The sequence below is a fragment of the Sciurus vulgaris genome (genome assembly GCF_902686455.1).
Source record: "Sciurus vulgaris genome assembly, chromosome: 12".
Classification (NCBI taxonomy): Eukaryota; Metazoa; Chordata; class Mammalia; order Rodentia; family Sciuridae; genus Sciurus; species Sciurus vulgaris.
The window spans coordinates 80,918,567-80,940,916 of record NC_136473.1 but is presented as its reverse complement, the minus strand read 5'-3'; the positions used below and the strand labels follow the sequence as shown (position 1 = coordinate 80,940,916).

At 52.1% G+C, this 22,350-nt stretch overlaps 1 protein-coding gene across 1 annotated transcript in view; it reads right to left on the bottom strand.

Annotated features, from left to right (window-relative positions):
* Positions 1-20,885, bottom strand: part of SYT2 (synaptotagmin 2) — a 108,683-nt gene extending 87,798 nt beyond the window's left edge. Inside the window, exon 1 of the mRNA XM_079106030.1 lies at positions 20,733-20,885. The gene's annotated coding sequence lies outside the window, so the exon portion shown is untranslated. The remainder of the gene's footprint in view (positions 1-20,732) is intronic.
* Positions 20,886-22,350: the final 1,465 nt, after the last annotated feature.

The window sequence follows — 22,350 nt, the reverse complement described above, 5'->3', positions numbered from 1 at the left end:
GGTATCGAGCGGAGAAATGTGTCAAGTTGGAATGAGAGATAACTATGGAGGGATTTGGCTCTAACCCCAAAATCCTGAATTGCATTTTCCTCTCTGTTAAGCAAGCATTACTCATCCATCTCCCACGCCGGCAATGTTACATGAGACCTTGAAGGGAGAGATCTGCAGCCCAAGAAACAAGGATATATCTGGTTGCAGCAGGAGGGCCTCAGATTAGAGAACGGGAGGAACTTCCCGCTGATGGAAGGAGCTTGATTTCCATACTGAGAAATGGGTGGTGAGGTGCACACTTGCTTGGGGCCTTTCAGAACTGGTCAGAGTGGACTGATTTAGTTGCTCGTCCTTCAGGTAGGGATGCCTTTCTATGACCTTCTCATCTGACCTCCAACAGTGATGGGAGACATGCAGACGGTGTGGGAGAGGGAAGATCCAAAGCAGGAGACAGGACATGCTGGTTCTCCTGGTGGCCGGAGCCCCATGGAAGGTTAAACCATCCGGAGGGAAAGAGCCAAGCATAGGAAGGGGCCTCCTCCAACCCCCCCCCCCGGCCCCGCCCCGTGCAGCCACCCCTCTTGAGTCTGGCCAGTCTCCTCCCAGCATTCCTAGGTCTGATCTGTGCAAAGGACTCACTTCCCGCCCCTCGGCTGATCAGAAGTAGCAAGGGCAGATGTGACCGGAACATTCTTAGCCCTCTACTCCCCAAGGAGGGGAAGAAGGCTTCACACCCCCGAAAGCACACATATGGGCATGCCACTTCACACTTGCAAGGATGAGGCAGGGAGTGCCTGCGCATGCGCATGCACACACCCCCACGCCCTCCCCCACCCCCCGTGGTCCCATCCCCCAACCCAGCCCTCTCAAACACCTGGCAGCTGGTGGCTGTAATTCCATCCTGGGATCCCAATGACATCATTCCCACAGGGTCAGTGACAAAGGGGAAGAGGGGAGGAGGCGGTAGTGAGGTGGGGAGAAGAGACCAAGGCACTGTCATGGCGGACAGCACTAGGGAGAGATGCGGTGGGCAGAGCCAGCTCTGCAGAGCAAACACTGTAAGGCCTCAGGCTATTCATTCAAACTTCCAGGCACCCTTCCTCATTTGCATAATAAGGCAGTTCTACAGGGATGCTTGAGGTATCCAGAGGCCAGGTCCCTACCCTACTATCCATCCCAGACATTCCAGGGGTTTATATGATCCCTTTGGAGGCCTAGCAACCCCTCCTGGCAGTTCCCCAACGTTCTAAATGTTGGGCAGTGTAGACACCTCCACAAAGTAGGCAAGTCCAGTCCCCAGAATTTTGGACTGTGGGCCCCCTCCCCAGAGAAGGCTGCCTCTCAGCTCCCTGTGCAGAATCCACTTATCTATAGGGAAGGGCCCCCTCCCACCCAGGGAAACCCAGGAGTCCCACACCTACCAGGAGGGCAGCGTGAAACATCTGATTACACAAACCTGCCACAGTCCCTGCTAAATATTTCATACAGGAGCAACGATCCATTAGTCACCATCAATTATTCATCCCCGTCAGGGCCAGAGCCAGGGAGGCAGCAGGGAGCAGCTGAAGCTGGGACCCACACCCACCCCACCTCCACGCCCCCTGGGACAGTCAACAGTCTCTCCCATACCCCACCCACCTCAGGGCCTCCTGAGCACCCACTTCTGAAAAGAGTATTCAGGAGTCAGATGGATATCACTCAACTGAACAGATGGCGGCAGACACAGGCCAAGCTGAGACTGCAACCTAGAAGCCTTGCAATAAGGATTTCCAAGAAAGAAGAAGCAGACATGCTCTCCTCATGCTTGGCGACAGGTTGATGTAGCAGAGGTGGCAGGACAAAAGGCACTGGGTTGCGGGTCCCTGAGTAAGCCACCCATTGCTTGCTCAGTCCTGGCCCCATTCTGAGGTCTCCTTTCTTCAAAAGACATCACAGAATCATGGATTCTCAGAGCCAAAAGGAAAGGGCCCACAAGCTACCAGTGCTCCTGAGTCCCTCCAACACCTGGCCTCTGCTGAACTAACCCAAGCACAAGTGCCCACATCTGAGGCAGGCCAGTGAGTCTCTGGACAGTTCTCAGTCTTCAACATCACTCACAGTTATTTACTTGAACTTCAGTGTGCCTGGCACTGAGGAGGCACTGGGTTTACACCTGAAACAAATGAAGTTCTTTCTTTATTGGAACTGCCTTCCTAAGAGAGGGACAGAATCAGTCCCCAGGTAGCTGAGGCCTCCGGAGCCTGGTCAGAGATGTGACTCAGTTCTGTTTATAACTAAGGCCTTGGGCTCTCTGCAGTAAGACTGTGGGGCCCAGCCTGCTCCTCCAGGCTGGGCTTGTGCCCAGGAACTGCCCTCCTGATCTGGCCAACAGTTTTCCGGACTGAACTTGAACAATGGGGAGTCCTAGTTGTCACCGTTTAAGCCCCAGCCCACCCTCCAGAACACTGTGCCCACCGTGTGCACCGCCGGTGTCTCTGCCAGGCAGGAGTCTGCCCCCAGCTCCCCCAGACCCCCCTTCACACCTAAGAACTAGTTTGGGGTGAGGTAGGCAGTGAGCCAGCTGGCGGCATGAGTGGCACAGGGAAGTCCTGTCTAGAGTATGTTCCCCAGCAACCGCCACTGTGCCTGGATCCCCGCCCTGCTGACCGGCTTTCTGGGGTTCTTCACTGCATAGTCAACATGCGGCTGCCTCTTCATGAGGAAGAGAAGAGGGGCACCATGAACTGGGCCTGGGGCTGTAAAGTAAGATGCACCACTGTTCTTGGAGCTGGGGGAGAAAGATGAAGTGAGCAGACAAGTGACAGCAGATGTCCCTGGCATCTCTGAGGGTAGCCTAATGGCAAGAGCACCAAAAGTGTTGGCACAGGTGACTCACACACTGCCTGGAGTCCCCCCTCGGCTGTTCAGTATCGTGGAGGGCTCCAGGTTACCCACTCAGCAGACAGGCCTGGGCTGCCTTCTGGTGACCCAGGGGATGACAACTGTGCCTTCCACCTCAGGCTAAGTACCCTGGACAGGGGAACCCAGAGGGGTTGGATTCCTGGCTTGGTTAGAGGCGTGGAGGTCAAGGACAAGACACAGAAGTGGGGAAGATGGAAAGAAGAGCCCAAGGACAGAGGGAAGAGTGTTCCACCCCTGTGGGCTGCCTGGGGCCTAGGAACTGATCCTGTGCAGACTCATCGAGAAGCCAGAAGCACAGTGCAGCCCTGCTCCAGGCAGCTGAGGACACAGCCACAGTCTGGCACTCGATCCTCTCGCCCACTGTCACCCCCACGGCCCTGAGATCTGGAGAGCTGCCAGTCCCCGCCCAGCCCTGCCATCACATCTGGCCCCAGGCCATTCTATCCAGCCACGCCTCCTCCCTCCTCCCTGCTGCCCCACTGCAGTCCAGCCCTCAAGATGAGGCAGAGTCACTGCGACAGAGGGAGGGAAGGAGGGCCCTGCTCAGACACCCTGCTCCCATCTGCCCAAACAGCAAGGTCTCCCTCTTATGCCTATGTGGTCCCCTTCCCTCCAGGTGTGCCTACTCTACCCACCTCCAGCCTCTGATGGAGGCTGTATCCCAAATTAAGCTTCACATGCCCACTGCCACCACAAAGCTTGCTCTCCCAACAACACAGGATGGGTTTTGCCCATCAGCAGAGTGAGCTGTGGGGGATCTAGAATAATAAATATTACAGAGAAGATGGCCCTGCTCTAAATGTTGGATAAATATAGAAGTCGCTGACTCTGGAGGCCATGGCCAAGTGGGAGGACCTGGAGTCACATATTCCTTTCCCTTACAGGTCGGACTAGCCCTACTCACACCTTGCAGGTCAAGATTACTCGTAAAGACCTTCTGGGAAAGACACTGGCAGTCACTCAAGCTCAGAGTACAGAGGAGCCTGGAGTTCATCCATCTCGTTTTACACAAGAAAAAGTGAGGCCCACAGACAGGAAGGGTCTCGGCCAAGGTCTCACAGTGAAGAGCAGAAACAAGACCCCACAACACTGCTTTTCCAGTCTCTACTTCCAAAAGTGGAGTCAGGACTCCGTTTTGTGGCCTTCCTGTCCGTAGGAGGGCGGTGCTGAGCTCTGTCCATGGTGCTGAACCTCCCGGGTCCTGCTTCGCGGAGGTACTGAGGATTGAACCACTGAGTGACATCCCCAGCCCTTTTTATTTTTATTTTTAGACAGGGTCTCGCTAAGTTGCTCAGGCTGGGATGCCCAGTTGAGTAGCTGGGATTACAGGAGTGAGCCCCGGTACGGGGCACGGATCGCATTTCTAGGCACTGTTGGGGCTTCCAGCATTGCAAAGACCTGGGAGGTTGAGGGGAGCGCAGACCACTGGATCCAGAGACCATGTACATGAAGGCACAGAATAATTCCAAGGGGTAAATAGGCAGGCCTCCAGATCACAAAGAAAGATAGTCTAGAGCCCCAACCCCTCACTTATCATCTTGGAATGGGCAGGACCACCTGGCCCTAAGATACTGAGATACAGACCCTTTCAGAGAAGCCAAATGTGAGAAAATGACACTACTGTTAGCCAAAAGGGACATTTTCTAAAAAGGAAACCACTAGAAGTAAAGGCCAAGAGAAATTTGGAGAACATGTCCATAAGAGGATGTGGAGTGATTTAGGAAGGTACTGCCTTGAAGCTGGAGATTTGGTATCAGGACATTTCAAGGCCACGCTTTCAAAATCCAGGATCATGACCCTTCTGTGGGTCCTTGGGATCAAGTTTGGAAGATCACCAAACAAAATAATGCAGTCCTTTCAGCCTTTGTGTTAGTGGCAAAGTAACCTCAGATGAGATTTATGCATTTATGCATTTATTCATTTTCTAGCATCAACCCTGAGATACCCTTAGAAATATCTGGAATGACATCAGAGTTGTATCAGAAAATGAGCTAAAGCCAGGAGGTGCACACCTATAATCTCAGCAACTTGGAAGGCTGAGACAGGAGGATCACAGTTCAAGACCAGCCTCAGCAATTCAAGGAGAACTTGTATGAAGAAGAAGAAGAACAACAACAACAACAACAACAACAATAACTGGGGATATAGGTCAGTGGTAGAGCAGCCCTGGGTTCAATTTTCTGCAGAAAGAAAAAGAGAGAGGAGGGAGGGAGAAAGAGAGAACAGAAGAAGGAAGGGAGGGAAGGTGGAAAGAAGAAGCTGAGACTGTCCTGAGCCCCAGGCTGGAGTCCTCTGACGAATCTAGAAGACACATATTCTTCACAAATCCTGGGCTGTTCACTCTCCCTTCAATATTGAAGCTAAAGGAGTGTGGCTTGCTGGCAGGGTAGATGTTCAGCATGTGTAAACAGACTCCACACAAAGGAGACGCTTAGCATCCTGAATTTCAACAGGCAGCCCTGACCACACGACTGGGGTTAGGTGACTCACTTGCAGGTCCTTAAGGCAGGTTCGACTCTCCGAACTCAAGTTTTCTGATACACACACTCGCCCACCCAACATCCCTGAGCCCAAAGATAACACCATGACAGTGATAAAAAAGGGCTTCCACTTTGCCGAGCCCTGTTACGTCCAGCATCATTCTCCCCCCTCCCCTGTTCCCCTGCTCCTTTCTCTCTCCCCTGATACTAATGCATTCATTGAACACAAGTTCACGGACTGACAGCTGAGCTACTCTTCCTACCATGTCTACACCCACATTCACACAAACCTGGGTATGAAAGAAATCTTGTCAATTTTTCCTTCCCCAGTGTCTATCCTATCTGAGGCTTCTCTTCCCATTAAAGGATGTCTGTCTCACCACCTGCTTGGTCTTCTGTGACAATGTCTATGTTTAATGTTTGGAAATTTCTCTTTATATCTACCTGATATCCTTCATGGTATAGCTAATCCCATTGCCTTTCTGACAATATGAATCATTTTTTAAGACGCACAGCATGTTCCTCAGTAGAAGCAGAGGACCTCTCAGAATCTGCGCACAGACGTGCATAAAGGAAACACAGCTGGGCACGGTGGTGCACGTGGTAATCCCAGTGGCTGGGGAGGCCAAGGCAGGAGGATTAGGAGTTCAAAGCCAGCCTCAGCAACTTAGTGAGGTCCTAAGCAACCTAGTGAGATCCTATCTCTAAAGAAAAATGGTCTGGGGATGTAGCTCAGTGGTTGTGTCCCTGAGTTCAATCCCTGGTGTTAAAGAAGAAAAAAAAAAAAAAAAAAAAAAAGTAATATGCCCCCTAACAACACACAGAGGACCTGTGTCTACAGACAACAATTTTTTTAAAAGTCCAAGGACACAAAGGACCTTGAGAGGACATAGGATTCATCGTCCTGATCTAGTGAAATAACTGCACTGGTGCCCCCTAAGCAGAAGGCTGCCCAACCCCACACCCTCCAGGAGTCCACCCTCAGACCTTATTTCTGGGTCAGAAACATTAAATGCCCTGGCCTCCCAGCCTCCCAGTCCCCAGGCCGGCCTCCCAGCTCCCAGGTTGCCAGCAACTAATACACTTCTCAGAAGCCATGTGTATATTACAGGAGGACACGAGGGCAGAGGTGTGATTGGCCTCAATTTGATTGAGGGCGACAACTGCACAGTTAGCCACATGTGCCATCAAGAGACGTGAATCAGGGATAGTTTATGCTCAAAAATTCATTTCCAAGAGGACCTGACATCTTCCTCTCCCAGACATCAGACAGCACCGACATCAGTGGCAGCGCGAGGAAAGATTCATGGACTTGTCCGAGGAGAGACCTTGTAAGGTCATTCATGGCCCCTGCCTTCATGCAACCGTCTCCCTCTGAAAATCTCTTTTTCTGCTTTTCCTGGAATATCTATGACACGCTCCTTCATGCCCCTTTGGTGGCCTGCCAGATGTCTTGGTATTATCAGCAAGAAAGTACTGCCTAAGATCTAACCTAAATGCTGCTTGCCGTAGTTCTCAACCACTGCCCTAGTTCACCCTCAGTACAAATCTCCCTGATGCATCTGCCATGCCCACTCCTCCATTTGTGCTGTCAAAGAACCCTGATCTCCTGACTCTGCGCTTCTTCTCCTCCCTCGCCCCTGCTTTCTGGGGTGAGTGGCTTAGGACCCTGTTCCTGAGTTCCTTTCTTTGTCTCCCAGGGAAGAACTATGTTTTGTCCCTTGGAAAATTGATGCTTTTCTGGGACTCTGGGAAAGGATATCAGGGATTTTCAAGTCGGATTTCATTTTACAGAAGAAAGAACAGATACACAAAGAGTAGTGACAAGCTCAAGGTCACCTGGGGAATTCAAGGGGCTGGGGATATAGCTCAGTTGGTAGAGTGCTTGCCTCACAAGCACAAGACCCTGGGTTCAGTCCCCAGCAACACACACACACACACACACACACACACACACACACACACACACACAGACCCAGGAATGCTGGTGTTCCCTGTGTAGCCCATGAGCTGAGGTGGCCACAAACACGTTCTCCACTATAAACCCTGGAAACATTAGGCGTTTCTTACTTCAAGCCAGTTATCACAGTTGCAAATAAATGAACAATTTTGTGATGCTGTTGCCTAATGTCTTGCTTCCCTTGGATAACAAGGGCCATGAGGAGAGGGACTGTCACCCGTCTTCCTCAACACTGTGGTCTCACGCAGTGCTGCTCCATGATTGCTGGTAGCTTGGAGGGAGGATGGATGGAGGGTGGCCCTGCAGCATGTGATGACCCAGAGGTGTCCTTAAGTGCAGGGCAGGGGTTCCCACTGCTGGCCCTGCCTTCAACACCGAGAAGAGTGTCCCTTCTCTATAGAATTTCAGGCACAAAAAAAAAAAAAAAAAAAAAAAAAAAAAATCTTATCACTAAAGGGTGAAGTGTGGATCAGGTGAGTGTCTAGTGTTGGTGAAAGGACCCTTTCTTTCCCCCTCCTTTTCTCCAGAGCCACCTTGGTCACTAGGGCAGATCTCCTGATTGGAGTCCCAGGCTTTGGTCCCAGATGCACTGCCTCACTCTCCTTCCCCCTCACCCAAGTGTCCTCCAGAAAATGCTTGGTCAACACCGGCGGCCCGAGCAGGCTTCCCAGGGAGCCACCCGCTCCTAGAGGCAGATGGCACCTTCCGAGAGGGCTGGGGAGGAAGTGATGGTGGGGGAAACCAGGGGCCCAGAGTCTACAGCAGGTCATTCCACTGTCAAACACCAAGCCAGACCCAGAGCAGTGCTGAGCCAGGTCGGGGTGGCGTGCAGACTGGGGAAGGAGGTCATGTGGCATTACAGGAGTCTCCTCCAACTCGGAGATAAGGCCTCAGGTTCAATTTCATTCTCGATTTCCAAGGAATGTGAGAGGGAGGGCCACTGCCCACAGGCACCCTGCCAAAAGCTGAGCCTGTGTGGTCTGTTTGCATCGCGTGCTGGTGTGACATTGTGAATCCTTCCCACTCGGCACCAACTTTCCCAAGGTGCCATTAACCGCAGCTAAGGAGATGCTCTCAGGAAGTAGAGCACACACGAGACCCTCCCAGGAGCTGCTTGAGGAACCGGTCTGGGTTGTTTTAGAGAAGGAAATGGCCAGAACCCTGGGCCCCAGAACTGACAGCCCTGGGGGCACCCACCTGCCCCGAGAGTCCTCATCCACACTGTGAGAAACAGAAAGTCCGGTGGCCCAAGTTCAGAATATAGTATTCAGCCTTAACTGGATCCATTGGAGACCTTCCCTTTTGCCCGCCTTGATTCTAAAATTAGCCAATCGCGTAGACAGTAACCCCGAACTCCTCCAATCAGAGAGAAGGGCGGCGCTGCGTTAGGTAGAGATACAGGCAGGCGTCTGGCCCCCCAGGCCACTTGCTAGCCAGGTTCCAGGCGCTGCCCTCTGCCAGAAGCCAAGTCTCCCACCTTTGATTTCTGGCGGCCGCTCGCTGATCTAGCGCGCGGTACTCATGTGGTGACGGATGGTTGACTGATTCCACCGTGGTAGTTCCGCAGGTGTACATACGCCAAACCATCATATTGTGCACCTTGAATATATACAATTTTTATTTGTCAATTATACCTCGATAAAGCTGGTAAAAGATATTTAAAAGTTTTTTTAATCCTGCCTCGTGAGATTGCCCCACCCTACCTTGGAACTCTTGCAGATTCGGAGTTGAGTGCCCCTACCTGGACCGCTGCCAGCCCAGGGGCTTCCTGCAGTGCTGCCCCTTGTTGACGAAAGGAAAGGAAAACACACCTGGAGGTGCTAGGGGGTGAAGGCTCAAGGGACCCCACTCCTGCACTGGGCGGATGACCTCTGTGGGCAATGTCTGGAGTCTCCCCAACCCCCCAAGGAGAGTTCTAGTGACCTTCTCTCCGAGCCCTGCCCCCCGTCTTTTACTATGGCGTGGTCTTTCCCAATCCTGGTCTAAAATGGGCACTGGCTGGAGGCACCTCAGCAGCTGGGCAGCCAGGGATGGCCATTCGGAGGAGGGAGCCACGTGTCAGGACAATCAATTACGTTAGCTTGGTGCCCTCTGAGGAGCCGAGAGAGGTGAGCTCCCTGTTAGGCCAGATGTGCCTGAGCAGACGCTGACCTCGCCTGGAGGTGGCTCTTTCCGCTGTCCTCTGGAGACTCCTTGCCCTCCATTTGTCCTTCCAGGATGAACTGACCACATTTTCTCAATGCCAGAGCCACAGAAGCCACAGAGGAGACATGAAGACTGCCTGGTCTTCTCGTGGGAAAAGCAATTATCTCCAGTCTTGGAGATCAGGGTCCCAAATCTTAATTACAATAGGCAGGTGTCCAGGTAGACACAGTCCATAATCTGCATCTGGCTCTCTGTTGTTCTCTAAACTATGTACATTGACCCTCAGACTCACTGGGTAGGAAGACTGAAAGAGTGTATAGGGAGTGGAAATGAACAGTCACCGCAGTAGGAGGAATGTAGCTAGACACAAGGAAGAACTTCCTCATCATGAGGGGTTTCTAGTGTTAAGGACCAATTTTATTTACTTCCTGAAAATTTTTACTTTCCAGACCCTAGAGGGCCTGCTCAGCAAGGAGCTTTAGGTCTCCTGTAAGTGAGGCAAAGGAAGCTCCCCATTCACGCAATTTTACCCTGGAGAGTGGCTTAGATCCGGATTTCCTCTGCATCCACAGAGCTCCTGGCCAGAACCATGGCAAACTAGACTGACATGACCAGCTCTTGAGAGAGTCCTGTGACACCAGCCTGTGGGGGCGACATTTGCCCACAGCCTCCAAGCAGTGGACCACCTGACCCTCTTCTCTGCAGTGTGCAGCTGGGGAGTGTGGCACTGGGTGACATATAAACTTGAATCTGGGTGTTGATTCTGTCACCCGCTCCCAGGGTGACCTTGGAGATTTATTTTACCTTTCTGGGACTGTTTCTCTCTATAAGTGGGAGTAAAACATGCTCTAAAACTAGATTCTAGTAATGGTTTTTCATGCTGTAAATTTACCAAAGACCATTGAATTGTGCACTTAAAACAGGTGATAATATGATCTACAAACTTACGTCAGCAGAGCGCCAGCTTGTTAAAGATAAAATGGGGCAGCTTCGGGATGCACGTTTGACCGTTTGGAGGGCTCCTACCACACAGCACCTGGGCAGAGACCCTCCAGTTACAAGGGACCATCTCAGGTGTTGGTTTGCGCCTTGATCACTGCTGGGCTGACTGCTCACTGTGTGCTTTTTGAGAAATCGCTTTCCCTTTCTGGGTCTTGTCTTTAAAACAAAGAACTGGGGCAGTTGAGGGGGCCTGTCCCTGGGTACCCTCTCTCCCAACTCCAAGAAAAGCAGCCCTAGAAGGAGCCTCAGCCCTAGCGGCCCATGTGAAGCCAGTAGGCTAGGTAGCCCCTGGGGTTTCTTTGACCCTGGATGTGCATCTCTGGGGGCCAGTTTGTTTCATGCAGGATGTCCAGCAAGGCTGCCAGGTGACCCTGGACATTTGAGACACATATGCCCCAGGTTCTGTCCCACAGTATCAAATCCTGTGAAGCCAGGAGCTCTGGGGAGCAAGCAGTCCTTGTCCTGCATTTACTGGGTACCCAGCTGCCTGCTGGGCTTCACCTAGGATGATGTTTTCAAATCTGGTCCCAAGACCCACTGATTGAGGACCCTCCCAGAGCCTGTGGTTATGTGCATTATAGCGACCAATAGTTACCAAATTAGAAATTAAAACTGAAAAATTTCTAAATTATTAGCTTAAAAATAAACTCTTTTAGATTATCACAATATAGTTCAATAAAAAGTAATTATAAGCTAGGTGCAGTGGTGCACACCTGTACTCCCAGTAACTTGGGAGGCTGAGGCAGGAGGATAGTAAGATTGGCCCCAACCTCAGCAACTTAGTGAGACCCTCTCTCAAGATAAAAAAAATAATAAAAAGGGCTGGAGATGTAGCACAGTAGTAAAGCACTCCTGGGTTCCATTCCAAGTACCCTCAAAATTAATTACATTTTTAAAAATAACAAAAAATAAATTTAAATAAAAAGGACTGAGGATATAACTCAGTGGTAGAGCACTTGCTTATCATGTAGAAGGCCCTCGGTTCTGTCCCCAGTAACACACACACACACACAAATTCAGTAGAAGTTTTATCTAGTAAGAAGGCCTCATTTTACATCTCTGCAAGTCTCTTCGATGGCTAGTTTACTAGAAGGCAGCTAAATTCTCATATCAGCTTCTGCGTTCATTTGGTTGCAATAAGTTACTTTGATTGAAGGAGGAAAGAAAATCCAAACTCACACAGAAAAATAGTTGTGAAAGGGGAGGAGGATTTACTAAAGCCTTTTCAGATCACTGTGGATATTCTTCTTTGATGGGGCACCAAAACTCAACACAGGGTAGTTTCTTAAAGGTTTAGTTGCAGTATGAAATCTGAAACCTCAAGCTTGGAATGGATCTTTTAACTCTGAGCTTGATTTTATAACACCATGCACTGATCATTTTGCTTGGTTGGGCAGATCTTTCAAATACTGAAAAATTTCACTAAGGTTAACAAATCACATCCATTAATATTCCTGTTAATCTAATCAAAAGTCTTTTTTTTTTTTTTTTTTTTTTCCATAGTCTTGATGCAGATTTCCCAAAATTCTCATTTTTGCTTGAAAGCTTGAATTTTATCATTGGGAACAAATTCTGTCAGTTGATTTTTTGGAAGTGACAGGCTCTATTCATTCATTTTTGCAAAGATGCCTGTTCAACATCCAAATCTGAATAATTGTAATTTGCCAGTCATTCTCTCAAGTAAAAATGGTGTTCCGTGGAAAATGTGGTTAGTTTAGCTTGTAACTCAAACCAAATACATAGGTGTTGGTGATGAGTTGTTTCGTTTTGTTCTGTTTTTTGAGGTACTAGGACTGAACTCAGGATCTTGTGCTTGCTAGGCAAGTGCTCTACCACTGAGCTACATCCCCAGCGCTTAATTTTTAGTTTATGAGAGAAGGCATTTCAGCATGCAGAAGTGCACTTCTCATTTCATCACGGTGACTATTTCAAGATTGTGTGCTCCAGGGGCTGGAGATATAGTTCAGCCGCAGGGCTCTTGCCTAGCATGTGAGACCCTAGGTTGGATCCTGAGCACTGCAAGAGAAAGAGAGAGAGAGAGAGAGAGAGAGAGAGAGAGAGAGAGAGAGAGAGAGAGAGAGAGAGAGAGAGAGAGAGAGAAGTGTACTCCAGAGTCAGGATTTAATAAAACCATACCATCTGCTGCTTGATCAAAGATATTCTTAGGTGAAACTGGCACTTCCTTATTTACTGACTTGCTTAGCAGGCACGTGGTGGGGAGGAACCCACTGACCAGTACACTTGGTGCCACATCCTGGACTTACACAGAGGTGCCAGCAGTTGTGCCCACTGTTGCTTTAGTATCATCAACATCAAGTGTGAAAATGTCAACAACTTTGGGTTATTATGAAAACTTCTTGGATCTTAGGGCTCCCTCTGAAAAATTCTTGGGGGCTCCCAGGAACCTGTGGATCACATCTGGAGAACCGCTGTTGTAGGACATCCCATGTAATCCTCAAGGGGCCATGTGCCCTGTGTGCTACTAGCTCCATTCTCTGAAGACCCTGAGGCACAGAAAGTTTAAGGAACTTGCCTGGGGACACACGGCTAGGAGGTGGGAGTCCTGGTTTAAACCTAGGCCACCTGACTCTCCGCCACACGCGCGTTCTTTTGGATGTACCTTTCAGAACACACAACTGGGGGCATGGGCTGGGGGTGTCAAATGCCTTCTCTCCCGCTTCTCCACTGCCTCTCCTCCTGGGGTCTTTGGGGTTCACTGTCTGCTCCAAAGGAAGCCCAAGGACACCTCCTAGCCTTGCAGTGGTGGGAGCCTGGGCTCCTGTTACTGCCCGCGCCCGGGGTCCCTGCTGCCCCTCCACCAGCAGAGACTGGATGGCAGTGGGGGCCAAGCCTCCCCGCAGCCTCAGACCCCTGGAGCTGGGCTGCCGATGGCGGGCTGGGTCCTTGCTTCTCCCCTGCCTCCCACAGCAGTGAGTACGATTCCCAGCATCAAAGAGCTAATCCGATTTCTCAGCTGTGTCTCCCCTTTGCCTCCTGCAACGCCAGGATTGATTTGGAACCAGGGCAGCCTTATTAAAGTGATGCTTTTTCCTCCTCCTGGGAGACTTACACTGGGAAAGAGAGGCCTCCCCCCTTCACCAATTAACTCGGTGCTTCCTGCTAACGCGGATCCTACCACAGGCCGCCCTTGACTTTCCTGGGGTTTAACCTCTAACTTTTCTTGCCTCCCCATGGGGAGGCTGGATTTCAGTCCCAGGTCTGCTTCCCTGCAGGACCCAAGCACTTAACCAATGGTCTCAGCTGTGGAGCGGGTGATCCCATTCTCCTGTCAGTCTCCCTTCCTCCTGGCTTCCAGTCCCAGACCTGTCGTGAGGCTTGTGATTTTGGTTCATCTGAGTTGGCACAATGAGTGATCCAGGGTTGACAATGAAAATGAGGAACAGACAGCCCCAGGAAGGAGGGAGTCAGGGACTATGTGTTCGTTAAATTTTCTCTTTCAGGATTCACACAGGACACAGGGACAGAGGCACTCAGAGACCTCCCCCCTCTCCAGGACCCCATCCAGGAAGCTGAGGAGCAGCAGGAGAAGGTGAGGTCTCACATCAGAAAGGACTTCCTTTCCATAAAGGCATGATTTTCAAAACAGGAGGCACCAGCCCAACACATGTGGACCATTGGTTCAGACCAGAATCGTGGTGAGGAAAAGACCCTTCTCTCAAGCCCTCCATCCCTTAGGGAGCAGGGATCACCTAGAGGATCCTTGGAGCCCAGAGCACTGGCCAACCTTGGGGAAGCCACATCTGCTCTGTAGGGGGACAAACAGGCCTGATTCCAAGCAAGCACCGCTCACCTCAACGGGTCCCTTCTTGGCTTGATCCTGCACTAACACATCTGGTCTCATCTGGCTTCAGAAGAAATTGAAGCCAGGAGTAGGAGTGAGGAGGGGGAGAGAAGAGGACAAAGGAAAGGGGAAGGTGTCGCCTCTCTCACACGAAAGCAGTGGGTTACGGCCCTTCTCGTTGCTGCTTCTCTGCCGGCCTCCCCTCATGGCCTCCAACGCTACCCGCTCAGCACCTGCCAAGCAACCTGAGCTGAATAAGCACACGGACGGCCCAGGGTCCTAGAGAGGACGGGAAGGTTCCCAACACACACTAAACGATAAATATCCAAGATGTCAACTAAAAATAAAAATAATTTTTTTAAAAGACCCAGGGTGAGCCTGGGCGATTTTGCCTCGGTCACATCTTACAAATGCAATGGGCTGCTGGCCTCACCAGGTCATTCCTCATCTTGGGCGTGGAAGGGGTTAAGCTCCTCGCAGCCCCACCCACGCTCAGCCTGCAAACCCCTCGGCCAGCCTTTCATTTACCCCCAGCTCTCTCGGGGGCCGTGACAGTCCCAGCCACTCACACTGGATACTAAGATGCGTGGACTAGTGATGGATAAATTCTGCCTCTAATTGCGATATTCCCTAATTGCTAAATTCCAGAGCTAGCACATCAACCCCATGATACAAAGCCCTGCCAGGGTTCACGGCCTGAGGACTTCCTGTCCCACTCAGAGGCACCTGGTCCTCACAAATGCCTCCAGGGAGCCTCCATGAATCCTCAGGGAGGGTCCCAGATTCTGCAGTGATGGAGCCTGGGCGGGGAGCCTATGGGAACCCTGCCGCCCCACACCAACCTTCACTAATGCTCCCTCTGGGTCCTCAGGGACCCAGGACACGAGAAGGGGCCCTGCCCTTGGGGAGCTCCTGGTTGGCAGAGGAGCCATGATTAATTTAAGCTCCCTTTGCAGCCGTGGGTGCTTAGTCGAGGTGAATGGAAAATGGAGGGAAAAGAGGAGGAGGATGGTGGGGAGTCGGGAAAGAACAGGGCACCATGGCCCAGACTGTGCGTGGACTCCAGTTGGCCTGCATTCGAGGGTTGGCTTTGAGGCTGCGAGTCCCATGGGGATCTGACTTCTCGAGCCTGGACTCTGGGAGAGAAGCAGGTGCCAACTACCTCCCATTTCCCCGGCCTTGCGGTTAATCCTGAGACCCAGCATGCACACACGCATGCATGCATGCATGCATGCACACACACACACACACACGCATACCCCTGTGCATACACACGCGCACACACACTGTGTCAGGCTCCACAGGAACCATTTGATCGCCAAATTGGGGACTTTCAGAGGCTCAGGTGCCGATGGCACCCATTACACTTAGGGTGGCTGGGGCAGGTTCAGATTCAGCCGGACGTCCCATCAGTCACTCTAGCAGCCTTCAGTGGTCCCCTCTACCCCTTTCAGAGCAGGGGCTCCTGAAGAAGATGCCAGAGCCTTTATGGAGAATCCCAAGGAAACCCTACCAGGGAAGGGCAGCTGATTCAATTTCTCCAAGGCTCACTACCTAATTTTTTAAGAAACTCTGCTGCCTGACTGTAAACACCTAGTCTCCAGCTTATACTCAAAGTATGAGTAACTTCATCCCCAAGGGTCCCCGAGAACCCCCAACCACATTCTCTGGCTCCATGCTGTAAGCAGAACTGGTGAGGATAGGGAGGGAGAGAAAGTTCTGACCAATCATCTCCGTCTGCAAGGGCCCATGGCCTGGAGATTTGGATCAAGTCACACTGTGTCTCTGGGTCCTTGCCTCTCGGTTGTAAAGTAGGGACTGCGATGGCTGCTCTGAGATTTGCTGGTGGTACTGAAAGCTTTTTCTGAATTGCTATCTCGGAACTCATGGCCAGGCGCCATGACAAGGGCCTGAGTTCTGCCCACCTTGCCGTTCCCCATGCCTGAGGTCAAGGGTTGCCTGGAGCGCCAGGTGAAGCAGCCAAAGAAGGGCTTCTCTTCACTTGACGACAGCAGGGCAACTCCTCTCTCTCTCCCTTCCTTGTCCCTGACCCTCAGATTTGGGGGCAGATTGGAGTATCAAATGCTCTGCAGTGCAGTGGTCATTTTAATGGACCCACAACTCCTCCTACCTTCCTACGTGGCAAGGTCTGAAAGGGGCCTCCCGAACTCAGATTCCTCATTGCTGGCACTGGAGGACTCTGTCCTTGTCTGGAAGTCATCCAAGGAGAGGGTCCACAGCAGCCCTTCCCTGCCATGCATTTCAGAGTCTCCTTGGGGTTTAATCTCAGAGCCAGTCTTTAGAGGCAGGGCCCCCAGTTGGTGCTCCCTGTAGGCCGGACTCACACTCACTGCCAGGTCCCTCTGGGATTGGATCCAAATTTACCCCTCACTCTGGCTCCTTCTACAATCTCTCTGTTCCAGGGATGAAGATGAAGGATTGCCAGGAGAGATCCTTCCCAGAAATTAAGCTTTGTCCAGAAACGGCTCGCTAGCCATAAAGAAACCCCTGAAAATCGCAAGGATGAAATATTGAGATGACCAAGGCAGTTACAGCAGCATTTTTCCTTGGTTTTTAAGATAAACAGAGGTGAAAGATGGCTCCCTTCAGCTGGAGAACCTGGGACTGAGGCCTGTCTGTGGCCAAGGAAAGGGCTGTGGGGAGCGGCATGACAGAAAAAGCTTACAGTGCTCTCACCCCGAGCAATGCATTTTACAGGAACTAATTCATTTAATCTTCACCCACAGCAACCTAAGTAGACAGGAATGTTAGTTCCCATTCTACAGATGGGAATACTGAGATTCAAAAGTTGATTAACTTGCTCAAAGTCAGAGCAAGTGGCAGAACCAAGAGGAACCCAGGCAATCTGGTGATCACTTTACTGCCTCTTAGAAAAAATATATAAAGTTGGGCATGGTGGCGCCCACCTGAAATCCCAGCAACTTGGGAGGCTGAGACAAGAGGATCACAAGTTCAAGACCAACCTCGGCAACTTGGTGAAACCACAAGCAACTTAGCGAGACCCTGTCTTAAAAGAAAACGAAAAGGCTGAGGATGTAACTCTGAGACAAAGTGCCCTGAGTTCAATCCCCAGTATCAAAAAAATAAAAAGTATAACTGACATTGCTCCAATGAAACTGTCATTTATCTCAGGCTTTTCAACCCAGGACAGCATCCCAGCTTCCTGGCCTGGCTTCTGACCCAGTGGAGGATGAATAATCAACTTGTTGCCTGTGTAGGGATGATTCATGCAAGGAATTTAGATTGCATCTGTCCAGTGAGCCAGGGACTGTTTTAAAGATGATATTATAGTTATTTATACAATATCACCCTGTAAGGTAGGTAGGATTACTTCTTTGTACAGAGAAAACTCTACACCTGGTCAGGCCACCCCATGAAATGCCCTCAGAGTATCCTGGACACTGTCATGATGCTTATCAGTGCTGTGATGAATTCTCAGTGTAATTATTTGTCTAATCGTTTGGTATTCACAAGATTGTCAGTGTCACCAGGTCTGTTCTGTTCTGTTGCCTAGCAGAGCTCTGGACACAGCAGTAGCTGAGTGCATATGCCAACCTGAAGAGCAGAGTGGCAAAGGAACTTGCCTCGGCCTGGAGGGATACGAAATCCAGATTGGCAGGAATTTTTTGTCTATTGTGTTCCTTGCTGCATCCAGTGACTAGAACACTGGCACATAGTAGGTACTCGCTAATCAAGATACTTGTTGCATGAAGGAAGGAATAAGGCCACACCGTTGTAATTCATGGCCCAGGGATCTGAACCCAGGCCCATCTGGCTTTGGGCTCTATACTTTGCTGCTCCCTGTTTTAACCACCATCTGGGTAAAAGCCCTCTCTGTTGCTCCCTCTGGCTGGTCCTTCTAGTTCCTAAAGAATATACTGATCAAACTGGGCTATCTAAGATATTTAGCTTAAGACAAGCAAATCTAGCTTTAGTAGAACCCGCCTAGATCAGGAAAGTCCACACAGCAAATCCCAAAGCCAAGCAAAGCAGCATTTCTACTCAGCCAGGCCTTCCATCCTCCACAAGGTGCCATGCCTCCTGTGCACTAGCCCCCCACCCCCAACCCCTACTGTCCTCCCCATACCCCTGCTTCCAGCACTCAGCAGAGAAAGAGGAGATCCAGTGGCAAAGGACAAAGAACAAGCAGAGGCCATTCAAGGTCAGGCATACCTGGGGCTGGGGCGGACTGGGGTGGCTGGCAGGGAAGAGACTGCTCCAGCCATCTCCAAGGCCTACCCGCCCCTCTCCACAATGTTCGGGGTAGCCTCGCTGCATCTGCCTGAAAGATGCCTGAGCAGGAAAGGGCTAGAATGAGCTCCATCTGCAGCATAGGTCCAGCAACCCAGACCCAGCTCTGGAAAGGGCCTCTCTGGCTATGCTGGGTCTACAGAAAGGTCCATGCTTTGCCCAGGGAGGTGACCAACCCCAATCACAGGTGAAGCCAGTTAGTCTCCTCTGTGGGGAAATGGGCAAAGTCTACATACACCATCTTTCTCTGTCCCCCATGCTTCGTCTGGAGACATCAGGCCCCAGAACTAAAAGAAAAAGAAATGTGCTTGCATAACCCACCCTTCTCAAAAAAAAAAAAAAAAAAAAAGACCCCAAGTTGCCTGGAAAGAGCTCATGGGCTGCTGAGCAAAGCTGACTCACCACAGAGTGGTCTGGTCTCTGCTTCTCCAGGGACGCAGGACCAATCTATGTGAGGCTGTAACTGGAACACCTGCCTCTGCCTCCCCTTCTACCACCTTCCCAGAGGAGAGATGGTGAGGATGAAGCCCAAGAAATCCCCAGTAAAAGCCAGACCCCTGAGGCAAGTCCTACAGGATGAGGAAGTTCTAGGGATGTCTGGGAGCTGAGCAAAGCAGAGGCAGGCCATAGGAGGGAGGAAGTCCAGGAGTGGGGTTCAGCCTCACTGGCTATTCCCCAGGGGCATGAGGAAGAGAAGGTCTGGGGCTGGACTCCCAGGGCAGGGCTCAGTGTACCTGGCATGGACCCCTGACGCTGACTCACCCCCGAGGCCCTGACACAAGCTGCAGCTTGCAGAGCCTGCCAGGCCACTGCTTGCTGGCCAGGACACCAGGCACGTCCCACTGCATCAGAGCCTCCCTGCCCCCTCCACCTGCCCCTACCACTCAGCCCTAGGGGCACAGGGCATGGCTATTTTTTTTTTTTTTCAATACCTCTGCCGATCACAGAGATGTTTCCAGCAGCCCAAAAGCTGAACTTGGACTAAGCAGGGGGAGGTGGCTGGAAGGATTAAGGGCCATCCTGTTCTTCATTGTCACCCCTGTGATGAAATGCCCAGGTTGCCAAGAGCTGGAGGGACTGTATTGAGGACAATCTATTACACATGGAGAGGACCCCTCTGGGCAGAGGCAGGAGGGGCAGGGGTTAGATCATCTACCCCCAGGCTTTCTGGGTTAGGCCCCAGACCACTTTCCTGCCCCAACCCCCAATGCTAAGGATTTCCTGCATCTCAGCACCCACCCCATTTCAATCTGCCTCCCTGCTGAGCCAGCCTCTGCCCTCTTCACACTGCAGTGGTCCCTCTGGACCAGAGCCTTCTCTGTCCTTGCACTGACTTCTTCCACTGCGAGGGCGTTGGGGGAGGGCTCCCGCTTCTCCACCCCAAAAAGAAACCCCATGCCCAGGTGGGCGGCGTGGGCCAGGGGCGCCTGGGAGGCACCTGTGGAATGTGGAAACGAAGGGAGGGCGTCCCGGGATTAGAGGAGGGGGAAAGGATACAGCTCCTCCTTCATTAACATAACCCTGTGCCATGGGGGAAGGGGCTAGTGGGAAAGGTAGATGGAAGAGACCAGAAAGAAGAGTGAGGCTGCCTGCACCTGGGAACAAGGGATGAAGCAGGAACGGGACGTCCTAGGTCTTGCTGAGTCATGAGATTTGAAGGGAGGCAAGGGGCTCCTACACCCTCCGGCTCCTTCCTGTCCCTGCGCCTCTTGACCCTCACTTCCAGCCAGTCCCTGCATGGGCTTTGCGACCTCTCCCTGATTCAGGGTCTCCGGTTCCCAGAGCCCGTGGACCCTTCCCTCTCCTCCCACGACGGCGGTGCCGGGGTCCCCGCTTCGTCAGAGACCGTTCAGGCGGGCGGGGGAGCACAAGATGCGAATGGGGGGCGCCCAGAACGCAGGAACGAGGGGTAGAGGCGCAGAGGTCGTTGCCCCCTCTCCTCCGCAGCTCCTCTCGCCCGGGCCCAAGCCCGCGGGGGAGCCGGCTCCTCGCCCCTCGCCCGGCTCCCCGAGACGAACCTTCCCCTGGACGGTCCAAACTCCCCCGGAGGAGGCGCGGGCGCCGGGACCCCTTGGCCGCAAACTTCCCGAGCGCCACCCGGCCCCTCTAATTAGTAGCAGGGACGGAGAAACTTCGGAGGGGGAGGTCGACGCCCCCACGGGCGGGGATATGGACTTACTGGAGAGCGACCCCGAGGAGGCAGGAGAGATCCGGGGTCCCCGATGCGAGGGCGCGTCGGGTTGTAGGGATGCGGCGCCGGCGACAGTTTAGCAGCGGCGTCCGTTCCCCCGGGGCGCGGAGTCCCCGCTCCGCCCGGCCCCAACTCGGCTCCGAAGTGCCTTTGCCGCAAGACTTGCTGAGCTTAGCAGTCGGCGCGAGGCGGCGGAGGGAGGGGGCCTGATCGATGGGCGAGCGCGCGAGCGCTGCAGTGAGGGGAGGAGACCGGGCGGGCGGCGCGGGAGGGCGGGGACGCGAGGGAGGAGGCCCGCAGGAGGCGGAGGGAGGACCTGCCTGCGGGGGCCCGCCGGGTCTGCGCAGCCCCCTGGGCGCTCAGCGCCCACGCCTCCTGCTCAAGGTCACGGCGGCTGCTCCCAGGGCAGCGAGAGCAGCACAAGGGAAGGGGCCCCAGCCTCCCCACCCGAGATGGGATGTCGCTGTCGAGCCGGCCTTTCCCCCCCAATCTGCAGAACGCTCTGCAGCTCAAGGCTAAGTTACTAGGATCAGGAACCCCCGTAGCCGTTTGGGGCACCTGAATCCCTTTACTCCCTCCCAGCCCCAGTAAGTCTACCTACAGTGGTCACCGGGATGGTGGGGACCTTGGAGCCTAAGGGATTAGTGAGAAAAAGGAGGATCCCGGGGAGAAGATACCTCGTGCCTGTGATGTCCAGGAAGGGGGAGGGAGGAGATAGAGAGGAAACTCCTAAATGACAGGATTTCCCCTATATGTTAGTTTGCTAAATGTGTGAGACATTCCTTTTAAAGTGGGTATTATGGTTAGTTTATAGATGGGGAAATAATCTAGGAACAGTACAGGACCAAAGGTCACACATAGCAAGTGGTGGCACTAAAGAAGAACCTAGGGAGAAAGAGGATTCCAAGCACAGGTTGGAGCCCTCCCTAACCTACCCAGGATCCCCAGGGCAGTAAGGAGGGAGGTGCATAACTCAGAGTACCCCAACCCCGATACCCACTTTCACTCTTCCAGTTTTTGTTTTTATTTTATTATTAATCTATTGATTTATGTTACCACTGAGCTGCATCCCAAGCCCTTTTTGTTTTTGAGACAGGGCCTAGCTAAATTGCAGAGGCTGACCTGGAACTTTGTGATCCTCCTGCCTCAGCTTTCCAAGTCCCTACAATTACTAGTGTGCTCCACAAGTGGAGAGTCAAGATTTATTTTTTTTATTTATTTATTTTTTTCAGTACTGGGGATTGAACCCAGGGCCTTGTGCTTGCAAAGTAAGCACTCTACCAACTGAGCTATATCCCCAGCCCTGAGAGTTAAGTTTCAATCTAGGGAGATATGAAAGTCGTCATGCTGCAGTTCCCATGCACAAGAGGATGTGCAGCCCCTCTGTGAGCCCCACATGTTCAAGGACTTGTTCCTTGGACACAGAGACAAGCTCTCTTGCCTTGATCTTTCCTACTCTGGATACTGATGGTGTGTATCTACGGGACTGCACCCAGGCAGGGGCTGCAGCTACTGAGCTAACTGGACTAACTCACTTCAATTTTGTGGCAAATGGCCCAGCTGCCCACATTCAATGAAAGCCTGTGTCAATCTGGTGCCCCAACTT